The 22999-nt window shown below is 37.8% G+C and overlaps 1 pseudogene; it reads right to left on the minus strand.

The window, feature by feature from the left end:
* Nucleotides 1-20968: 20968 nt before the first annotated feature.
* Nucleotides 20969-21056, minus strand: LOC122204326 (annotated as a pseudogene).
* Between the last annotated feature and the right edge of the window lie 1943 nt (nt 21057-22999).

The following is a 22999-nucleotide window of genomic DNA, read 5'->3' on the forward strand; positions in this document are numbered from 1 at the left end:
TGAGGGAACAATGCTGGCACTGGATTTTCTGAAAAGGAAAGCCACATTCCACGACTACCTTGAAGTCTTTGGAAATGGAACAATTAAAAAATAGAGAAAAAGAAAACTGCCAATCCAAATGCAAAGGGTGAATTAGATGGCTCCTGCATAACCAGGAACTTTCTGATAAGAATGGACATTCCTCACTAGCATAATCACCTGCTGCCATTTGGAATTCAGGAAATGTTTTATAAGCGAGTGAATAAATGAAATGAATCAATGAATAGGATTCATTAGTTACAGTGCAATGGCTTTCCCTGACTCATCTAACCACATGCTAATCATTATTTCTTGTTTCTTTGGCCCTACCAAACTTGATTCTATATTTCTTGAGGACTATATCAAGACTTTTATTTCTCTCTATTCTTTACCACACTTGGTTTGGTATTAGACCTATTGCTTAATGTATTAGTCAGGATTCTCCAGAAAAACAAAACCAATAGGATATATGTTAAAAGAGGAGATTATTATAAGAACTGGTTCACATGATTATGGAGGCTAAGAAGATCCATGATATGCCCTCTACAAGCTGAAGAACCAGAATCTGGTGGTATAATTCAGACTGACTCTGAAGTCCTAAGAATCAGGAGCACCAATGTCTGAGGGAGAAGAAGATGAATGTGTCAGCTCACGCTGAGAGAATTTGCCCTTCCTCTGCCTTTTTGTTCTAGACCCCAGCTGACTGGATGATGCCCACCCTCATTGGTGAAGGCAGTCTTCTTTATGCAGATATGGATTCAAATGCAAATCTCTCTGGACACATCCTTGCAGACACATCCAGAAATAATGTTCTACCAGCTATCTGGGCTTTCTTCAGTCTGATCAAGGTGAAACATGAAATTAACCATCATAATATATTTTATTTGACAGAGGAAAAAAAATTTTTTTAAGAAATTGAACTAACTCAAATCAAGGAAATAAATTTAATTTAGAATGCTCCTGACAAAGAGACAAAAGAAATAATCCAAATAAACCTTACCAAACTCAGGCTATTATGATTTGTAAGATTTAATAAACTGGAGCCATATTTGTCAGACCTTCCTTATTTGTTTTGGTGTTAAAGGCCCTTATCAGAAGGTTTCTAGCATTAATCACCAACTATTATTTGCTGTTGCCAATCACTGGTAAAGGACTCTACATGGCTACAACTTCATACTTCCAAGACCCCTGCATAACTGGTGTGATGTTTTCTCCCAGAGAAGCTGGCTGTTTTCTTGGTTGCATATACTTTGGGGTATCCCAATGAGATGGTGTGATTTTAGCTCCCGCCACACACACACACACACACACACACACACACACACACACACAAACACATACAACATGACTCCTTATGTACCAGAGGGGATCTTAGCTAGCATTCATTCTTGTTTGTTTACCCCAAAATAGGTTTATATCACTGCTTAGGTCAGTAACAGAAAATCGACATAGGTTGACAGGTTTGATGGTGGTCAATCCTAGCCAAAGAATCCTCAGTAATAATTACTTATTCACATTCAAGATATAAGTTATTAGAACTGTGATCTTCAGTAATGGCGTTGATAATAGGAAGGTTACTTTGGAAAAACAAAATGTTAAACGCTAATCTAAGACATAATTTGTGATCTTCCTTCCTTGCTGCATTAGTAAAGCAAACATTGTGAGCGTTAAAACAATAGAGATGTGTATTCAGAAATAGAATGTTGCTCTCTGTCTTTACCTCGACTACGCTATTGGTAACATGATACTAGAGGTTGTAGCAGAGCTTCCAAAATAAACTTGATCTTTAGAGTTTTACAATGATAGGTGAACCTCACAAAGTTCAGAGATTCTGTCCAAATGGAGAGTTAATGTTCTTGTGCCAATTTTCTTTACCTCTGAGTTATTGAGCTAAAGTTTTCACAACAATGGCAATTTCTTGACTGTTTCACACTGATAGGACATTACACAAAAATAACACATTTTCTCAACAGCCATTCATCCATTCAACAACAGTTCATTGTAGTTCCCAGTGTTTTGCCTGAGCCTAAATTAAAAACACTGAAAATAAAAAATATGGTGCTCAGGTTTGGAAAGTGGGATATGAAAGCCCATTCTTTATAGATTGGTACCTAGACACACCCAGTCCTCTTTTGTTCCTCTGTCTTTGATGGAGGCCATCCTCCAGAAACACTCCTAGGTTGTCAGCTAAGCTCATCAATGACAAAGGCAGATTCTATAGCCAGGGCTTATCAAGAAATAGGGAGGGATTTCCTATTCTTACTCTTTGTTATATATATATATATATATATATATATATATATATATATATATATATATATATATATCAATACACACAAAACAAAACAGATGTCACTAAAAGATGTTTTCATAACAATGGAATCAAATCCTAAAATAAAATTCAAAAGGTCAAGCCAGTATTCTTCTAGACATGGGAATACACTATTGGGATCTCAGAGCAATGATAATAATGACTTAAATTGTAGGACAGCTAGTCCTTCCCAATACACTCACATGTTTACTGCTTTCAGAGGTGACGTCTCTGTGAGAAGGATGGAACCAGCATAAATGCCCAGCACAGAGCTCTGAGGTTGAGTCTTTACCACCACACAGACAGCAAACTGCAGAGCTAAGGCTTAAGTCGTGATTTCAAGCTTTTTTTTAAAATTTATTTAATTTATTTATTTTGAGAGAGAGAGAGAGAGAGCAGGGGAGGGGCAGAGAGAGAGGGAGAGAGAGAGAGAGAGAGAGAGAGAGAGAGAGAGAGAGAGAGAGAGAATCCCAAGCAGGCTTTGCATTATCAGCGCAGAGCCTGATGCAGGGCTCAAACTCAGAAACTGTGAGATGACGTGAGCTGAAATCAAGAGTCAGATGCTTAACTGACTGAGCCACCCAGGTGCCCCAATTTTCAGTTTCTAAATCTGTATCATTAGTCTGCTTCTGGGGAGAAATCTTGAGTTATGTCAATAGTTTCTTTTTATTTTACCAAATAGTTTGAAAACTGATTTTGAGTTATAGAGCATAATTTGTGCCTAGGTTAAATCCTGAGATTGTTGCATCAGGAGACACTAATGTAATCTCTTTAAATATTAGTCTCCACGACTATAAAAGGGGATTAATAACACAAACTTCTTAGAGTTGTAAGAATTAAATAAGACAATGAATGAAAAGTATAGAGCCTAATAAGTGCTCAATAAACTATAGCTATAGTTATTGATAATAATAAAAGAATTTGTCCATTGTAGACAATGCATCCAAGTGTAAAGCAGAAAATAACAATTATCTGTAAATTTATTATACCTATATAATCACTGAACCATTATGACATATTTTCTGCTTTGGGGGTGCTTGGGTGGCTGAGTCAGTTAAGCATCTGACTTTGGCTCAGATCACGATTTCACGGTTCATGGGTTCGAGCCCCGTGTTGGGCTCTGTGCTGATAGCTCAGAGCCTGGAGCCTGCTTCAGATTCTATGTCTCCCTCTCTCTCTGCCCCACCCTGCCTCTCTCTTCTCTTTCTCTCTCAAGAATAAACGTTAAAAAAAATCTTTTTTGTAGATAATGCCATATAATACATTTCTTTATTATGAAAATCTTCAAATATATATAAAATGTAAAAGATAAATACAATGAATACCTATATATCTTTGATTTAGAGATAATATTTATAAATACTTTGCCATATTTGCATTAACTATCTAAATATATGTATGTGTATATTTTCATATGTACATATGCATTTTTTGCAGACATGTTTGAAAGTAAATTGCATTCATCATGTCATCTCAACCCTAAATATTTCAATATGAATCTCCTATAAATAAAGACACTCTCACATGTACTCATAATACCATTATCACAATAGAATATTAATGATTATTCCCTAATGACATTTAATATCCAGTTCATAGTCACATTTTCTTAATTGTCTGCAGAATTACTTTTTCCTGTTTTCCCCCCACCCCCATCCCAAACAAACTCATGCATTGTGTTTGGCTATGTCTCTTCTTTTCTAAAACCATTTTCTCACCAATTTTAAATTACTCTAAGCATATTTTAAATTATTCTAGGCATATTTTTAATGATGTGTACCTTCTAATGTAGGCATGGCCATAGCCAATTCTTTGGCTTTAGATGTACAAGCAGTTCCCCTTTTGTTCCTATGATAAATCATGCTAACATGAACATTTGGTTCACTAACTTTTTCACCTTTTCTGATTACTTCCAAATATTTATTGTTCCTAAAACATAAAAAATATTTAAGGGTAGCCTGGGTTACTCAGCTGGTTGAGCATCCAACTCTTGATCTCGCCTTAAGTCATGATCTCACTGCTTCTGAGCTCAAGCCTCTGTGTCAGCACAGATCTTGTTTGGGATTCTCTCTCCCTCTCTCTCTACCCCTCCCCTGCCTTCTCTCTTCCTCTTTCTCAAAATAAATAAATAAACATTTAAAAAAGTATTTATGAACCTCCTTATGTATTAACAGATCACTTTCTAGGAAGTTTTATCTACTGCTGTCCCTGAAGTATTTAGTGTGGTAGAAGAGCCGGTGTTCTCAAGCTCTAGGTCCTGATCTGAATGTCGCCCCTCAAGGGGACACTTCATGGCTATATACACTGGGTGAGCTTCTCTGTCTTGTTTCCACAATGCATCCTTCCTGGGATTGCTTCATTATGTGGCTCCTCCCATACAGGAACAAGGAATCTCTACTTGAAAAGGTCATAATTTTTCTCCGAAACTGGAAGCTCAGGGAAACTGATTGATTGCTTTTTATATTGTGCTGATTTTCATGAACTTTTAACATAAAAACTTCTGGCTCTTTAATTTTTGCCAACACGATACATATTAAGATTAAATATTACCATATGTACATTAAATATTGTCAGTACTTTGAAACCAATGAAAATTTATCCATAAGGGAATCCTATAAAAATTCTTATTTAAAAAAAATAACCCAAATAACCAATATTAGGTGAGTGATTAAGTAAGTGTGGCAAATCTATATGATTGCACAGCCTGCAGACATTAAAAACAGTACTCATAAAAAGTTTATAATAACATAGGGGAAATACTTATTAAATGGTGTGGATAAAATAATTGTTAGAAATTCAGAGTAATAAATATAGGACAAAGAGACTAGTAAGATCTAGTTAATGCTGCAACTATAGTTGATCAAAATCACTTTTCTTAAGTGTTTTCTTTCATTCTATCCAAAGCAAAACAATGAAAGAAGGAACTTTGGAAAAATATTATTTAAGCATCCATGGCTCCTGTTTACCAAAGTATAAAATCAGAAAGGAGTTTTCACTCATGGTAATTTCTAAACTTTCAATCTGATTTTTATAGCATGAAATGATAATAGTTCTTCAATATATAGAGAATGTGGCAAAAATAAAACAAACAAGCAACCAATCAACCATCAAATAAATTTTTGTAATTTTCCATTTCCTTCTGAAGACTTTTTAGCCGTGTCTTATTACAATGGCATTTATAATTATTCCATTTTTTAATTTATAGGCCCCTTGACAAAACTTATTAATACCTCTGTTTAATCTGATGAAATGCACATCAGTATCCAAATAACATAACAAATGCCAGGTTATTTCACTGTTTTCATCTTGAGCAGTAATTAAAGAGCACTTACTGAGCATTACTTGAACCCAGCATTATATTTGCTGTTATATAAAGCAGCTTGCACTGTAGACTTGGCTTGAGCTCTAGAACCTTACAGCTAATGACCTGTGATCAACAGACTCATCTTTCGTCGAACCACATGACAAACCTCCTGGACCCAAAGCCAAAGGAATTTACAGCTTTCCAGGGGAACATGATATTTGCTTTGACAGTTTCACATAGCTTTATCCTGAAACCAGACAAAAAGCTAAAGTTTCATCTTCACTCGCCTTTCCTGGGATCAAGCCCTTTGATGGAAGAAGATCATTGGGAATCCATCCCTAGGCCTGGAGGTGTTAGAGGTAGAAACCAGACATACAAATCCTGCTCTCTTTGGGCCTCTGGGAAAATACCTAGCCATCACTGCCCTGATCTACCAGTCTCATGTTGTCTATTCGGCTCCAATGTTAGCACAAGTCCTGACTCCCAATACTGTGTGTGTCTGGGAGGTGAGAGAGTAGAGGGAAGGAAAGGGCAAGAGGTATGGAGAAGAGCCAGCTAGTGATGCCTGCCCAGAGCACTGGCAAACCTCATTAGGCTCTGGGGTAAGTTTGAAATACTCCACCACTGCTCCTCCTGGTGCTCGAACCCCTACCATTTTAAAGCTAACTTTTAACATTCCCATCTTCTCCCCAGTCCTGCAAGGTAGGATCTGTGCTTTTTTCACAGCTCCAACATCAACACTCTCTTTGAGCAAAACTTGCATAAGCAATAGATGTTCCTACTGCCAATGTATCTTAGCCAGTTTCTGCAACCAAAGTGAAACAAAGAAAGGAAACTTCATAAAAATCAGTTTTGTGGAATGTAACCAGACACAATAAATAACTGCCTAATAACCTAAAGGCTTAGCATCCCCAGGATTTCTTGAGGTGTCATGAAAAGATTTTTGAGAGGGAGATGGCATTTTCTAATTCGGAGCCTACAGCTGAGTTACTCTCTGAAACACACATAGTCAAATAGAGCATTCAAGTTGCCATATGGCAAAATGTTAAGAAATATCTAATGATGAACCTAAAACACCTTCTCAGAGTGGAGACGTGACTCGTAGGATATAAATGAATATGAAGCGACCAGGCATGGCCAACATGGCTGTATGTTGGAGTTCCTCCATCAGGCAACATGTAGTGTGTTAGAAGAACTGAAGGAGGTTTAGACTGGCTGGAATGTAAGTGGGGGAGATGGTGAAGGTTATTGTGAAAGACAAGAAAAAAGAGGTAAGGCAGACAAGTTCACGAAGGGCCTTACAAGTCATTTTAAAGAGTTGACAAAGTGTTTAAGCAAAGTTGTTGCATGATGAATTCAGGTTTTAGAGAAATTACTCTTGAAGCGTGGAGAATGGATTAAAGGCAGGCATAAGTAGAGGCAGGAATACCAGCTGCAATATCCAAGTGAAAAATGACAGTGGCCTAGATTGGGGTAGTGGCCATAGAGGTTGAGAGACTCTGTGGACTGGGGGGGTATTTAGGAGGTAGAAATGATAGATCTTGGTGAATAACTAATAAGTCTGGATGAAGAGAACAGTGAAGAAGAGAGAGGAGACTAGAATGACTGCCAGACAGACTGTGGCTGAGGCACCAGACATGAGCGGATGGTGGCACTGAATCAATGAGGATGCTCAGGTGAGGCACATTCAGGATGATGATAATCAACTCAGGCTTTGGTGGGTTGAGTTTAAAATATGTTTGGAAAATCTCACAGATAGATCTCAGTGAAGAGCTTTACCACGCAGTTGGAAACATAGATCTAAAGATCTGTGTTCTACTTCTTGTGTTGGGAGTCATCCACATATACATAATGATAGCCAGGCCCTGTGCTAAGACCTTCATATTGCTTTTTTGAATTTCGTGTAGTCATCACAGCAATCCTACGTAAAGTAGGTACTGTTATCTCCATTAATATATATATATATATATATATATATATATATTTTTTTTTTTTTTTTTTTTTTTTTTTTTTTTTTTTTGAGAGAGAGACAGCATGACAGGGGAGAGGCAGAGAGAGAGGGAGACACAGAATCCGAAGCAGGCTCCAGGCTCCATGACGCAGAGCCCAACGTGGGGCTCCAACTCAGGAACTGCAAGATCATGACTTGAGCTGAAGTCAGACGCTTAACCGACTGAGCCACCCAGGCGCCCCTATTATCCCCATTTTGTAATAGCAAGAGCAAAACTTGGTCACTTTAAGTAACTCTGTGACTGCTGTCTGATATGTTAGCTGCTAGCTACATTGGCTATTAAGGACTTGAAATGTGCTATGGAGGGACTTAGCTTTTAATTTTATTAATTTAAATTCAATTTTATTTAATTTTAATTCAATTTAAAAACCAATACTGGATTCAGTTATTGGAAAACGTTTAAATATGTTTGGAACAACTTGGACATCTGAACCAACTTTTCCAACTCTAAGTTTTATGAAATCCAAATACAGATCAAGTATTTCCAATGGAAAAACTAGTATCTGAATTGAGATGTGCTGTTAGTGTAAAATAAATACTGGATTTCAAAGACTTAGTGTGACTGGAAGAGTATAAAATATCTCATTAATAATTGTTTATATCGATCGTGTGTTGAAATAATATTTTGGATATATCAGGTTAAATAACATTATTAAACTTAATTTCAGTTTTGTTGTTTTACTTTTTCTTACATGGCTATTGGTAAAATCTAAATCCCCTAAGTGGCTGGCGCGGGGTTTCCCCTAAAGGCTGACAGAGGGGGCTTATGCCCGGGAAGCAAGGTCCCAACGACTTCATATTTTAGGGAGCACGCCAGCAAAAGTGCGCGTGCGCACGTGCGCGTCTGTGCTGTCCCGCCGCGGGTGGACCGAATCTCACCCGGTGCCCACGCCACGACTAGCCGGCTTTCCTGTTTGCCTTTTTGAACTCTGTTTTCTCTGAGCTTCGAAGAGCCAGGGGCTGTGATGTCACTGTATAAACAGAGGGAAGGGTGGGGGCGAGAGTTGCGCTGGAAAGGACCGGGCAGAGGAGGCCGGGTGGGAGGATGGGGGTGGGGACGGGAGGTTTTCAAAGGTGGCTTGGTCTGGAGTGCGTGGGAGCAGCGGGAGACTGCAGTGCCGATAAAGAAACATAATGGGACTGCCAGTCACTAAACTGGGGGCGGGGATGGGGACGTGGCTGCAGGAGACAGGGGGTTTGGAAAAATATGGGACGCCTAGAGCTAATTCCCCTGATTAAAAATGCATTAGTTTGGAGGTGTGAGGGACACGCAGCTGTTTTCAAGGAAAGCCTGGCTCCAAGAGGTCCTCCCTGGCCGGGCCGCCTGGCGGCTCCATCTCGGAGTGGATGTCAGCGAGCCCCCGGCCCCGCCGACGCTTGTCCTCTCCCTGACAGGGCCCTGGCCAATGTCCTGCTGCTGAGGGTCGTGGTAATTTACATCCTCTCTGTGTACATTAACTTATCTGCAGCCGCGCTGGCTGCGCTCCTTCAGTCAGCCTGTCTCCTGTGCAGCCTGGGAGACTTCCCCCACCGACGGCCGGCCGGGGGCTGCAGGGGGACTGGGCCGCCAAGTTCCTGCGCCCTGCGAATCACAACAAACGCCTCCCGAGGCGGAGCACCGCCGCCTGGTCCCGACCCGGGCCGCGGAGCGCCGCGCGGGGGCCCCCGGCGTGGGAGGCTACGTGGGGACAGCCCGGGCAGGGCAGAGGCAGGCGGCCCGTGGCTGCAAGCGAAACACTTAGTGGCTAATTCATGACTCATGACTCATGTGCAGGCTCCTCTTCAGTGACAGCCGGGACAGTTACTGGTTATTTGTAGTCCCCCGGCTTTCATTCCGCTGTAATTAAGCAGTCATTTGAGGGTCATTTCATACCAGTTATAGGTTTCCCTGTTTTAATAATGTTTTAAGTTCCAGGGGGGCAACAGGGAGTGGAAGGGGAGGTTGGGAAGGAGGCGTTCAGGGCAAGAGGGTAATCGTCTCTGAGAACGTGTGCACTTTCCATAACTCTTTCCCTGACAGGCCCCAGAGTGGAGTTTCCTCAGATGCCGACGACGACTGGCTCGAACGTTCTGTTTCACAGCGCGCAGGCCAGATCCTCTTCCATGACATGAACGGTCTGCCCCGAGAAGAGGTCTGGCCGCGTTTGAGTCAGATGTTGGATTTTCCTCTTTCCCCTCTGGCACCACACTAATCATTCTCTTTAATCACTGTAGCTTTTTAATGAGGCCAAGTAGGTATTTATGGAGCCGTCTACTCTCTAAAAGCTAATGCTTGATAAGTCATTTATAACTTATCGGTGGGCTTTGCATGGCCAAACCCAGAAGAAAGGAAGTGAGAGTAAAATAGGGTCTGGAGTTTGCTAGGAAAAATGCAGCATATCTTCAGGTCCTAGATGGTACCAAGCCCTTGTGGGAAATGTTCAATCCGTCAGGCTTAAGAGTAAGGAACAACCAGTCTGTCCCAATTTTGTGAAAATTCCAGGGCTGTCATTCTCGCTGTTTTTCATTCCCACCACTTTCTCCTTTGGCTGGTTCATGTATCTTTGGATATCACTGGAAGCTTCCACTCTAAGGCCAATTCTACAAAGTTCTGTAAAGAATGCCGGGGCTATTGCATTTGGAGGGCGCACAGACGCAAAATGAAAGAAAGGACTGGAAAGAAAGAAAGGACAGAAAACAGATTTCCTGCTGTTGCAAAAGTAGGTGCCACATGCTCCAAACTTCAAGAGATGTTAAAATGAAAGTTAAAGCTGGTGTATGTAGTAGTCCCGGGGAGGGAGTGTTGTTGCCTTCATACAAGAAGAAGAGAGAAAACCCTCCCAAGGGAGGGTAGGAGAAGGAGCGGTGAGGAAGAAAGCAAGACAGGACCCCACAGACTACAAAACAAAACAAAACAAAAGTCCATAACATATGAGTATTTAATATGTGTTAAGGAGACTTTTAAAAACATTTCAGCCATAAAAAAGCAATGAAGCGCTGATGTATGCTAGAACATGAATCTTGAAAACATTATGCGGAGTGCCATTTACAAAAGATCACATATATGATTCCACTTATATAAAATGCTCAGAATAGGAAAATCTTTAGAGAAAGGCAGTCAATTAGTGGTAGCCTTGAAAGGGGCAGGGAGTGGAGAGAGGGAGATGTAACTGCCAAAGGGTTTTGCCAACAGGTTTCTCTCTGTGGCACTGAAAATGTTCTAGAATTGATTGTGGTGGTGGCTGTACAACTCTGCATATACTAAAACCATTGAATTATACATGTTAAATGGGTGAATGCTATAGTGTGTGAAATATATCTCAATAAAGTTGTCACCAAAAGTTTTCAAAAAGTTAAAAACAGACCAAAAAAAGTGCTATTAAAAAATTATCTTGGGGCCCCTTGGGTGGCTCAGTCATTTAAGCATCTGACTTCAGCTCAGATCATGATCTTGCAGTTCGTGAGTTTGAGCCCCACATCGGGCTCCACGCTGATAGTGCAGAGCCTGCTTGGGATTCTTTCTCTCCTTCTCTCTCTGCCCCTCTCCCACTTGTGCATGTGTTTGCTGTCTCTCTCAAAATAAATAAATAAACTTAAAAAATTATCTTGCTAAGTACACTGCTTCTTTCTCCAAGACAGTGTAGGCAGCAGGTAATGTACATCAGGGCAGGGACTTTGGTTCTCTGTTTAGCCCTTAGTGCCCAAATCAATGCTGCTTACAGAATGTACTCAATAAATATCTGCTGAAACAGAATTTGCAAATAATCCAAACTAGCCTAGCTCAGATGTGTACCACACTCACCCTACCACTTCCTCTCTGCATCTTCTAGCTTTCCAATATACCTATTATTACTATCGATACAGCTAGAAACTATAACTAATTAGCAAAATTATTTTTATCTGTTTTCCAGGGACCGTACATACGTTTGTATCTTTGTAAAACCCAGCAATGTAAAACCTCTGAACTCAGGTCTGTCTGGCTTCCAAAGCTTTAGTCTACTATAAACACTGCCTCCTAAAGACGCTAACAACAAAGGCAGGAAGGAGCACTGATGAACATACAGACACCCAACCAACGTCACCTATAAAGCAAATCAAAGTACACAATTTGGTTTTCATGTTTAAACTGAAAAAAGCATGAGCACATCACTCAATGATGGATTTTTCTTATTTAAAATCATTCTAATTTTATAATAACTATGGATTAGATATCCAACAAATGCAGAGTACTTACCACGTCCATAGTCCCTAGTGCAGCACCAGGAAGAGTTACAAAAGCAGTTAACACAGGAGCTTATACTCACATATACTATAAAAGCCATTGTCCCTTTAAAAAAAAAAAAAAAGTACTATTGAGTCTATTGTTTGCCTAAATAGTACACTAAAGGTTTTAACATACATAATTGGAAAAGTCTTGGTTTCCTGAGACCTCTTCTAAAAATCGAAACATTTTTGTGGAACGTTAAGGACAAGTCCAGAGCTCTGTCAAGAGCTGCTTAAATGACTGCCCTCCACATGTGGCCGTGTTAGAATACAAGTAGGAATACATCCAGACTACATGAAAGCTACTGTGGTTTCTGCTTGGGCTTGGGTCAGCTGTCTAGGTGTCCATTAAGTGGTTAGTCAGTATTTCTCGCGTCGGTAATTCCAGATCCACATCACAACTGAGACAGTCTCACCAACTTATCTCATACATTTTAGTTGATATAGTAAGATACCACCTGGAAAGACACAAAACCTTCTAATTAAAGTTTCCACTGTCCCCTATTTTACAATAAAAAATTTGACCTAAGGTTTATAGTAAATGGCCCACATTTTACAATTGGGAAAATCAAGTAACCTTGGAAACTACTCACTGAAACTATCCCAAAGACCCATAACAGTATCCATAAAAGATCCCAAATAATTGGCAAGTTCTCCTTCCAACTGCTAATACACCTACTCATCTAAACTGATGAGAGGTATTACTTCTACTTAAAATAAAACTATATATACACTGTATACACCTTTTTATATACAATATATGTATATACTAGTATATACACATTTTCCTTAGTGAAGTACAAGAAGGAGGTACAATCCACCCATAAATGTGGGGAAAATTCATAGCTACCCCTCTTTCCTGCATATGGGAGTTTCCAGAAGTGGAAGTCCAACCACTTAGGCTGATGAGCTTCAAGAAATGACTCCAGACTTTGGAATGTGCCTAGGTACCACCGTGTCTACAGAAGGACCATCCATCCCCAAGCATATGTGGTTGTCACCCTCTAGTGGATGATCTATGATAATAATTGGCAGTCTCCTGTGGGGGACAAGAGCGAATGTCATCCAAGACTGACTTATCTCAAAGAGGTAGATGACAGATAAGCCAGCGCCAGAACTCTTAAGTCTTGGACATATATTTCCCAGGAAAATGGGTGTTTGTGGGCTGTTTATTCAGTCTGCAGTTCCCTGCTCCTTTTGAGTCTACAGTGTGTGTTTCCTATTTGTATTGTGGCATTTTCAAGAACAATACGTATTTCCTTAAGGCAGACTTCTCCTACAATTGAGATAGTTCTAGGCAATTGATTCACAGAAGTTGTGCCCCTCCAGACTGGCCTCGAAAGCTTTCTCTGTCAGCCTACTGAGTGCATCCGACTACTTAGCTGGCAATATAGAACTTGCCGACTGCACACCAGTCCTGTGTTGAAAGGTTTGATCTGCCTAGGGAAGTTGTAAATAAATAAATACTGCCTTGATATTTACTGTTGTATAAGGAGCCTAAATGTAACTCTCTAAATAATGAAGTCTGGCCTCAGATACATTCATAGCATGAGATTCAAAATATAATAATATGATTTTCCTGTTTCCATTTTATCAGGTAACCGAAGAATTGCATTTCTAAATCTGGATGGGAATTGAATTTCTACATCATAGACAGTTTCCAGGAGGGAAGGATTATGGGTACAGGAAATACTCCACATTCTCAAAAGCCTACATTGTTGGCACTTGCATTTGCTCTGTGAGAACTTACTGAAAGAAACCGTTTCTCTGGAAGACAAGTATAGTTTCCTGAAGATCTGTTTATTCATCAGCAGACATGTTGAATGTTTCAAGTCAAGGATGATCCTGGTTCTAAATCTGCAGCCAAATGGGAATCAGAGCATTGTAGAATTGAAATGCCCCTCCCCTCATCTTACCCATTTGACAGATGAAGAAACTGAGGTTTGCATAGGTTAACAGTGCTAATTACAGAGCTGGTACCCAATGAGAGTTTACTCTACAAACCTTCTTTCCCCCACATCACTGTTGTCTCCCAGGTAGAGCTTTGTTACTGATTATGACGAAATCCATTTCCTAGCTTTGTTTGTAGTATATATTCTGTTTAGTTAGAAAGGTTTTTTCCCCCATGGTGACAAAATATATGTAATATAAAATATACCATTTTAACCATTTTTAAGTGCACGATTGAGTGGCATTAAGTACATTCACGTTGTTGTGCAACTGTCACGACCATCTATCTCCAGAACTTTTTTATCTTCCAAAACACAAATTCTGCAGCCATTAAACATAAACTCCCATCCCCTCCTCCCCCAGCCCCTGGCAACCACCATTCCATTGTCTATCTCTATGGATTTGAGTAGCTCATAAAAGTGGAATCATATGGCATCTGTCCTTTTATAATTGGCTTATTTCATTTTAGCATAATGTCTTCAAGGTTCACCCATGTCGCTCATATGTCAGGATTTCCTTCTTTTTTAAGACTGAATAATATCCCATTGTAAGTATATATCACATTTTGTTTATCTGTCAACGGACATTTGTCGAAAATAGTTTTCAAGTATACAAGAAAAATAAATAAAAATCTCTTTTAGGAAGTAAAAGCGTGTATGCAAGAGACTTAAAGCTATATTTTTTAAAAGACTACTGGGGATTGGTAGAGTAAAAAAATAGCTTAATCATTTTATGGAGCTTGTTTTCAATTAAAGCTACAGAATTTGGTTTACCTAGCATTATAGTCTCTGCCGCCACCTCCCACCCCATCAGAACGTCAGCATAGGGTCACATGTGATGGGTACACAATAAATGTGTGCTCAGTTTCCAAGTCAGACACAGGGAAAATCAAATGAGGTATATATTACCATGGTTTTTCTTAAGATTTCCATTGACTATACTAAAGAAGAATGCAAAGGTTCTGGCAGAAATCTGGTAGAAAGAACATTCTCCTGGAAGAACAATGTATCTGTTGATTTCTTAATTTCTAGCAACAGAAACAAACCCTAACGGAATGAGCCACAAAGGAGTTTATTAAAAGAATATTGTGTAGCTCATGGAATCACAAGATGGATAGAGGGCCAGGCTTGAGGCTTCCAGAAACAATGCCCCCAAACCATGTCCGAAACTGGCCTGAGGAGGAAAACACCACCAAAGGTTATGCTGACCCTGACCAGGGGGTGTCCACCTTGAACTGCCACCAGGACTTCACTGCACCCAGCCACTACCACACATTGCCATTTCTGCTCTGGATACAAATCTCACACTGTCTGCAGCTTCCCAAACCTACAAACCTGGACCTCCATCTCAATAGCAAAATGGATTCCACAGAGGCCCTTGCTCAAATGGTAAGGCGTGTCTCAGGTAAGTACAATGATTGATGGGGTGCCTTTATATACACGCCTCAAAGGTGTCTGGGAAGTAAGTTTTGTTTCTTCTGAGGGAGGTGGGATGCATCAGGATGATGATTCCCCACATGTAGAAAGGGTTCAAAAGGTGTGGGCAGCCTCTACTGAAGGTATGGGGACTAAGATTATAGGGCAGAGGAACAGATAAAACCCATTCCTAATTATTAGAATCAGCAATTATTTTAAAATACCATTAACACCTGATGTGGAGAAAGCAAAATGAATTGACAAGTTTTCAGAGAGTTCATTTCAGCTCCCACTGCCATTATAAACTTATAAAGCATCACTGAGAACTTCTCTCTCTAGAAAGAGTTTTGTCCTTAGGGCGCCTGGGTGGCTCCATCAGTTAAGCATCTCCAACTTTGCTCAGGTCTTGATCTCGCAGTTCATAGGTTCAAGCCCCACATCGGGCTCTGCACTGACAGTGTGGAGCCTGCTGCTTGGGATTCTCTCTCTCCCTCTCTCTCAGCCCCTCTCCTGCTCTTGTGTGCACTCTCTCTCAAAATAAATAAATAAACTTTAAAAAAAAAAATAAAGAAAGAAAGAGCTTCAGCCTTGGTAAGGGAAACCAGAGCTCAAGCGAGCAATAATTCATAGCAGCTATAATGTTTAAGGAAGGAGCCGTACCGTGTACTTAGACATTTGAGTTATTGTTCTTCCATTAATCCCTGTACATTTTCTTCTATATTTTGATTGTGAAAGATAATCTACATTATTATCTTAAATTTACATTCAGGTTGGAAAAGTAGAAAATATTAAATCATATCTTAAAACTTCTATTTGTATTATCCACATTTTTTTCATTGACCCTTACACCCTCAACCAAATGTCACCAGGCAAAACAGACACGTGCTTGAAAAAAAACTACTGCCAAAGGGCTGGCGTTGGTGGCTCTGACTTATTGGAAATGGCAAACTTGCAAGTGGTCACGTGCATCAGCTTGGAGTCAGATGTCAGAGAAAGAACATCATTTCATCTGACAATGGCTTTCTCCCTAAATTACCCCAAATGGGCCAATCCCTAAGCACCACAGTTGTCATGATTTTTTAAAAAAGAAAAGAAAAATAGCTTCCATGAAAACCTATACTTGTAAGTAACTCCATTTCTAATAGTTACAGTCACGCACATCAAGGAAATCTACCTACTGGGAGATATGTTTGTTTACTGGCATTTTCCCAAAAGTATTAGTCCTTGGACTCTTCAACTACATGTAGTCTACGTCCATGAAAAAGGATTCATTAAATATATTCAAGTTGACTGAGAAAAAAATTTTAATCTACAGTTGAAACTTCCAAGTATCATGGTGAACTGATTTGGTTCATAAAAATGCTTTTTAGCAGAATTTTTCTTACTTTAAGTTGCTAAAGATACTATAAAAATTGTACCTTCAGGAAGATCTGTGGCAATCTAATGAATGTACTATTAAGAAAGAAAGAAAGAAAGAAAGAAAGAAAGAAAGAAAGAAAGAAAGAAAAGCATGGAATCCAAAGTAGAAAATGAAAATCATAGGCTAGAAGAATAATTTTTAGCCTGAAAGAAAGAGTTCAGATCATCTAATCTAGGGTTCACAAATACATGGGGGTAAGGAGAGTTATTTTCTTAGTTTCTGTCCAAGGAAGACACAAGGCAGCAGTTTCCAGCTGAGTCCACACATACATAGTCTCATAATCCTTCTTACAGACCTCTGGTAGCCTCTATCATACACATATGTAAAGAAACTATTTGCAATCCCTGGTATTCTGAGCTCCTCAATTGACATACATGTGAAAGCTGAATAGCGGGTGGTGACTAAAGTCTTGGCCAATGTCATGCACCTAGGAAAGACTCAGCATTATAACCCTGATCATCCGTGCATGACTTAGATTGAATACATAGAGCCATAGAATACACCGCACTCAGCTGATTGCAATCAAGGCTCTGAATTCCCAAGTTTAGTAATCGTAATGCTCCTAAAAGGGCTTATATTATCAATTTTATTATTTCCATTATAAGAGAAGTACAACAGGAAAAAATAACATGGCTTGTGATTGAGTGTATATGAATTCTTTTATTGTTCATAAAAAGGGAATTTTATTCTTTTTACCATGATTCAAAGGAAAATATTAAAGCTTTCCCCGTACATGAAATTATGATTAGATTATGGGTGTGATTTAAATGTAATACCCTTAAAAACAGGGGTGGGATGTACAGAATTGGGACAGAAGAGCACTTTGGCATGAAATTTTCTTTGTTACAACAATGAAAAATTCAGAATATACCATTAGCACATGCAGTTTGAACAACTATTTACCTCCATATAAAAACAATGATGATCATAAATATCTTTTGGATTTAAGAATGCCTTGCTCCATCCACTAACACAGCCTCGTTATCTTGTTTAAGTTTGATGTATGGTATCCATCACTCCATTCAACTCACAAGTGAAAATAAAACCTAGAAATTAGATGCCTAGCAGTAAAAGTGCCCAGAAAGAAGACAAACAAAAGAATCACTCTTGGTTGTAATAATTCACCTAAGATCAGAGAAGTCTTATATAGTGACACATGCTGTTTCTAGACTTTTTTTCTCAAGTGTAATTTTGTTGATTTTCTTTTAAAAAGTTTTTATCAATATAACACACACACACATACACACACATACGCACGCACACACACGTTACACCCTAAAACCAACTACTTTTCAACTTTTTAAGCTGTTGATTCTAGTATTTATTCCTGTATTTCTAAATAATATGTCTTGATTTATCCATTTAGGGTTTATCCTTTATGGTAGACAAAAATTTTAGCTCCCCTATATATCTTTTTTCTTTCCCTTTGCACTCTCTCATTTTTTTTGTTAGATCTATAATCATTATTATAACTATGGAAATATTGTTACTATATTGCTGGATCATCTAGGAAAGCAGTGTTCTATGATTTCTTGCTTGTAAAACTTTGTATTTTTCTTAAAGTTAATAGTTGCCTCATATACTCATATATTTAGTTTTCTTTGATGGTATGGCCAAATCTTCCAACATTTCTCTACAGCTTTGTAAAATGCCTCTCAATACAATTTTCCACAAAGTCAAACCTAAAAGTTTCTCTGTCAGCTGCATTTTGCTTTTTGTGGAGACATTTTTCCTCCACCTGCTCCAGTTTTCCTGGCTGTTCCCTCGGTCTCTTGCACAATTATTGCACTAGTGCTTTCCTTGGCACATCTGCAACACTGGATACCCCTCTTTCCCAGATTCCATGTCCTCCTCCTTCTTGGAATACAGTAGCCTTCCCTTGTCCATGACTTTGCTTTCCACTTTCAGTTACTTGCAGTCAACTGTGGTCCAGAAGTAGATGATCCTCCTCCTTCTGATGTATTGTTAGAAGGTCAATACTAGCACGACACTAAGTCACAATGCCTATTCATTCATCTCACTCATCTCATATAGGCATTTTATCATCTCACATCCTCACAAGAAGAAGGACGAGTACATATATATATATATATATATATATATATATATATATAACACTTAAGATTCCATCAAAAAACTGCTAGAATTGGTAAATGAATTCAGGAAAGTCGCAGGATACAAATCAATATACACAAATCCATTGCATGTCCATACTCTAATAATAAAGTAGCAGAAAGAGAAATTAAGAAAACAAAAATAATAAAGTACCCTACATATGCTCCTTTCCAATTGCATGAATGTATCAAAATAAAGGATTTTACTGTCACTTCCAGTTGATTCTGGAAACAAATCTAGAATTAGTATTTTCACGTTTTCCTAATTTTATTTTATAGAAAAAATATATGTATATAGATGTACATGTATGATTTTTATAAAATCTTATATAAAAATATAAAATTACATATATATAAATATATCTATAACCAACATATATATGGATTTAAAACACACTAAAAGTTTATTATAATAGAGTAGCATGGTGTACAAGCAGAATTTAATCTTTTTTAAAAATAAACATTTCTTTAAAAAAAGAAAAAGAAAACAGAGTTTTATGTTGCTAACAATAAACAAACAAACTTCCAGCAGCTCAAGAAAATTGGAAACTCAGAACTCCCAGGGTTCACAGAGGCTCTGAACTTGGCCAAATCAACTGCTTCAAACCCATTTTTTTTTATGGGATTGGGGACAGCTCAGTTCTTTCCATGGCAACCGACTGTGCTGTCATAAACACTACAGGATGGTCTCTAAATGATCCAGCAGTTGCTGGACTACGAGGGAGATAAGATCTCATTAAAAATACAAAAATTGGAGCTAACATACCAGAATATGGAGATATATTGACAAGGGGATCTACATTATATATACACAGTCCTTTCTCATTTGGCCTCAAGGAAAAAGGCCTTGTTTGGTGAAAACCAATATGGATTAATTTTGGTCTTCCTTAAATAGTTCTTACACAAATTACCTACAAACAGAAAAGGTGGTAAAGAGAGGGAAAAGCCAATACAGACAGTCCCTTTTGAAGTGTGATTTTGCCTTTGTCCAAAAACATCACCCCAAACTTAGGGTAATTTTTTGGTTAAGAGCTATTTTTCCTCTTAAAAGGGGCTCCTGGGTGGCTCAGTCGGTTAAGCGTCGGACTTCAGCTCAGGTCATGATCTCACAGCTTGTGAGTTCGAGCCCCACCACGGGCTCTGTGCTGACAGCTCGGAGCCTGGAGTCTGCTTCAGATTCTGTGTCTCCCTGTCTCTCTGCCCCTAACCCACTCTCATTCTGTCTCTGTCTCTTTCAAAAATAAACATTTTTTAAAAAAGGATAAAACTTGCTATATTCTTTCCTAATTAGAAAAAACAGTCTTATCCATAAAATTTAGAAACACATAAAACATAGAAAATAAAAATCACCTATCATTTCACCACCCTGAAAAAAAATTTTTAAGCAACTAGAATCATGCTGAATGTAGAGTTTTTTAAATAATTTTTTAATGTTTATTTATTCTTGAGAGAAAGAGAGAGAGAGAAACAGAATATGAGTGGGGGAGGGGAAGAGAGCAAGGGAGACACCGAATTTGAAGCAAGCTCCAGGCAATGAGCTGTCAGCACAGACCCAACGCGGGGCTCGAACTCACAAAGATCATGACCTGAGTCGAAATTGGACGTTTAACCAACCGAGCCACCCAGGTGCCCATGAATGTGGAGTTATATCTTGCTATTCTTCATATAGCATATCATGAGCTTTATTGTATGTCATGAAAAATGCTTCACAAACATGTCATTTAGCTAATGTCTAGTATATGAATACACCATAGTTTGTATAACATTTTCCTGTTTTAGGGAGATGTTTTAATGAACCAAATTTTTCAGTCTCACAAATAATGTAATGGTGAACATCACATAAATAAATCTTTACTCACATTTTCTATTATTTTATTGAAATCTATTATTAAATATGAAATTATTAGGAAAAGGGTTATGAACATCTTTAAGGTCTTTTCACTAAGAACCCTTTTCAGAAGTTTTCTCTATTCTTGTTTATATTCCCAGATGCACTTTGTTTAAAATTTTCACATTATAGAAAAAGTTATAGGGATAGCATCAAAACTATAAATTCAAATGGGAAGAACTGACATTTTTACAATTTTCAGAAACTTGTTATGTGTATCCATTTATTGAAATATTTTATATCTCAATAAACTTTTGAAGCTTTTTTCATATTGTTCCCACACATTCTTGTATTTAAATTTTTTTGTTGCTATTATAAATACAATATTCTTGTCATTGTATTGTTTACTACACTTGATCTTAGCCAAAAGGCCGAGAAGCGATTGTCATTGTATTGTTTAATCAGAGATTGGTGGGATAGAAAAAATAGTTACTAATTTTAGAAATATTTATCTTCTAACCAATTTATTTAACTATCTTGTTATTTATAACAAGCTTATAGTTGGTGCATTTGTGTGTGTGTGTGTGTGTGTGTGTGTGTGAGAGAGAGAGAGAGAGAGAGAGAGAGAGAGAGAGAGAGAGAGACAGAGAGACAGAGAGAGAGAGAGAGAGAGAGAGATGTGGCATATAATCATTCTAGCTGAAATCATTACATTTTGGCTTTTTCTTTCCAGTAGCAATGCTCCTTTGTTTTGAGTTCTTGTCTCTTCCATTGGGCACAGCTTTCAGAAAAGTTAATTAGTAAAGGTAATAGATGGCATATTTGATGACAATAACCTTGTACATGTTCCACCGCTAAATATGTTGGTTGTTAAAGTTAATACTGGAGGAGGACACATGTATATCTCTAAAGGAGTTACACAGGTAGCAGGAATACTGGAGCAGACCAGGTGAAAGATTATAGAGCTTGATGGAAACTGTGACAAACCAGAGGGTATTCCTTCCAAAGGGAGCACACAGCAGGTGCCCAGCTGAAACCTATTATATGCTATGAAAATGTGGACTTACTGTTAACAGATCTTTCATTTTTTTCATGTCAGAAAAGTTACCATTAACGTAGTCCTATACAACAGGCTTTTAAAAAATGTTTGCTGAAGTGAAACAATTCAGTATATTTAAGAGAAAAAGGCACTGAAAATTAAGGACTTCTATTTCTTACTTAGAGTAGTTTTTTTTTAAGTTTTGTCATAATTCACCATCCTAAAAGACTCAATATAGGAAATTTTGGAAATGCATAAGATAACGACATTTTTAAAGTTAAATATAGCATCACCACCCAGTCAATGGCTAACATTTTGGCATATTTTTATTCTAAACTATTATTGAATACATAACATATAAATATATGTACACATATATTTTGTTGTATTTTTTAGTCTCTCATGTGTACAATGTATAAAGTAAATAAGTAGAAGTACATTTAAGTGTTTATAAATAATATTACTATAAAATAAAGGTTATATTTTATGTAATGTTTCATAATATACTTTTTCCAGGTCACATTATATATTATATGTGAACATTTTCTCATGCCACTAAATGATTTTTAAAATACATTTGGAAAAAATAATTCTGTATAGTATTCTATCATAGTAATGTATCATAAATTATTTAACTAATGTTCTTTTTGGGTTATATAGGTTTATCCAATTTTTTAATGTTATAAATATTGCAACAATAAAAAGTCATGTACATAAATCTTTGTACACGTCTCTGATTAGTTCTTCTAGATAAATTCCTAGACGTGAAATGACGAGACCCAAGGGTAGGAATTTTTCAAATTTGGATATACATTGCCAAGTTGCCCTTCAGATGTGGTTGGGTATGTTCCCACCAGCAAACTACAAGATTGTTCATTCTCACCTCCCCAATATTGAGTATTAAATTTTGTCAATTTGGTGGGGGAAATGTTTTAATTTATATTTCTTTGATTACAAGTAAAATTTAAATATGTATTTTAATATATTTATTGGGGTTTTTATATTTCTTCTTTTGTTAATTATTTGTCTATATCCTTTGCCAACTTTTCTATTTGGATGTACATCTTTTTTGAAAATATTTTTCACTTTATATGTCTTAAGGATATAATATGTTAGTCACATATATTTCAAATATTATTTTCAGTTTATTTGTTTTTGTCAGTGTTGATTTATTTAACATAGAAATTACAACTCATGAAATATTTCATTGTTTCAATTTTCATTGTTTGGTTCTTTTTCATTCATGTTTAGGAAAACCTTTTCAACTGTAATATCAAATAAGAAAATCACTAATACATTTTATACTTCTTTCAAGATTTCTTTTTTTTTAAATTTAACATTATAATT

The sequence above is a fragment of the Panthera leo genome, chromosome D3 (genome assembly GCF_018350215.1).
Source record: "Panthera leo isolate Ple1 chromosome D3, P.leo_Ple1_pat1.1, whole genome shotgun sequence".
Taxonomy (NCBI): domain Eukaryota; kingdom Metazoa; phylum Chordata; class Mammalia; order Carnivora; family Felidae; genus Panthera; species Panthera leo.